The sequence below is a fragment of the Malus domestica genome, chromosome 11 (assembly GCF_042453785.1).
Source record: "Malus domestica chromosome 11, GDT2T_hap1".
NCBI classification, from domain to species: domain Eukaryota; kingdom Viridiplantae; phylum Streptophyta; class Magnoliopsida; order Rosales; family Rosaceae; genus Malus; species Malus domestica.
The window spans coordinates 25,137,215-25,138,965 of NC_091671.1; the positions used below are offsets into that span (position 1 = coordinate 25,137,215).

General features: G+C 37.6%; 1 long non-coding RNA gene across 1 annotated transcript; it reads left to right on the forward strand.

The window, feature by feature from the left end:
* The first annotated feature begins 708 nt into the window (after positions 1-708).
* LOC139189705 (uncharacterized) lies at positions 709-1,476 on the forward strand. The gene is made up of 4 exons (XR_011573558.1): positions 709-805; positions 890-987; positions 1,071-1,168; positions 1,344-1,476. It is a non-coding gene; the product is annotated as an uncharacterized lncRNA (long non-coding RNA).
* The last annotated feature ends 275 nt before the right edge of the window (positions 1,477-1,751 follow it).

The following is a 1,751-nucleotide window of genomic DNA, read 5'->3' on the forward strand; positions in this document are numbered from 1 at the left end:
ATGTATATGTACATATTTGTGGCTTATCGAAAATATTAATAAATAAGATTTGCTTCATTTCAACATATTGTGTTAAATACACCAAAGCCTTCTTCATAAAGTTCTTTGAATTTTTGCTTTTGTTGAAACCTGTATTGTTGAAGCTTTGTGAGTGAAGCATGTAGTTTGAGGTAGTGTTCCCTTAATTTCCCGAGTGAGGAAAACTTCTCGGTTGGAGACTTGAAAAATCCAAGTCACTGAGTGGTTGTGAGACTGCCGAGTATCAAGGTGCAGTAGCATATGGTGGGAGTCCCCCAAGTCTTCAGGCGAAGAGAGTTGCCGAATGAGGTGTCTAGCTAGTAGTCAATGTCATGAGTAGGAAAACTTCACTTGTTTCTTTTCGAAGTGGTAACCCAGGGCTCTTTCTTCATATATTGTTTTTTTTTTTTTTTATGAAGATGTGTTAGGCCCAAAGAAGTGGAGGCCTAGGCCCTTTTTTTTTTTTTTTTTTACTCCCTCCCTTTTTCTTTGGAATGTTTGTACAGATATCTATAATGTGGCCTTTGTCATGATTTTGGAGGATGGGTGTATTCGAATCCAATGAGGGGTAGGGTATGACTCATTATCATGTGCCATGATTTTGTCTTCCTTTAGCTTTTCTTTTGCTTTGCTTTACCATTTTTGCTTTCCTTTAGTCTGCCTTTAGCTTTTCTTCAATATCACACCATTTTCTATGGCTCAGATCGCAAAACCATCTTCATGGCTCGTGAACTACAACATATCCGAATTGGAGATCCATCGGAGCAGTACAACTCCAGAAATTCAGGTACGATGAGTGATTGTTCGTCATTTGTATATCAACGCGTCAGACTTGTTGTGAGCTTCAAAAACTCTCTTTTCTCTTGCTCAGATCAACATACTTTCTTCATCGAAGTTGTTCCTTAACTTGTGAACTACAACATATCCAAAATTGAGATCCCTCGGAGCTGTATAACTCAAGAAATTCAGGTATGATGAATGACTGGTTATTATTTTTCTGTCAACCCGTCAGATTTGTTGTGAGCTTCGAAACTCCATTTTCTATTGTTCAGATCAGCATACTTTCTTCATCGAAGTTGTTCCTTAACTTGTGAACTACAACATATCCAAAATTGAGATCCCTCGGAGCTGTATAACTCAAGAAATTCAGGTATGATGAATGACTGGTTATTATTTTTCTGTCAACCCGTCAGATTTGTTGTGAGCTTCGAAACTCCATTTTCTATTGTTCAGATCAGCATGCTTTCTTCATTGAAGTTGTTCCTCATCGTCTCTTTCATAACATATCAAAAATTCAGAATGAACTAATGGTTAAATATTTCCAGATCTTCGAAACATCACAGCAGCTTCGAAATCTGCAAGAATCCGACTATCATGTTTGGAGCTTCAACACTTTAATTTCCGTCGCTCAAACAGAAATGGTTCCTTCTTGAAAGTTGTTCATATGCTCAAAAACTATAGGGTGTCCAAAATTCAGCTCCATTGGAGAAGAGCAGAGGTTGCAGAAATTTGATAGATGAAAGGAGGCGGAAGAGGGAGAGAGAGAAAAAGTCTCTTGGGTTGGATTTCTATTTTGGGGCAGATTCCAATTTTTGTAGCACCTGCATTATTGATGAATTGCTTGTACTTTTGTCCATTAAGAAACCTGGGACTTTGGCTTGTTGTTGGATCTATTATAATATGTTTGGGAACATATATAAGTGAATAAATAAGAAGGAAGATTTTGGGCCCTT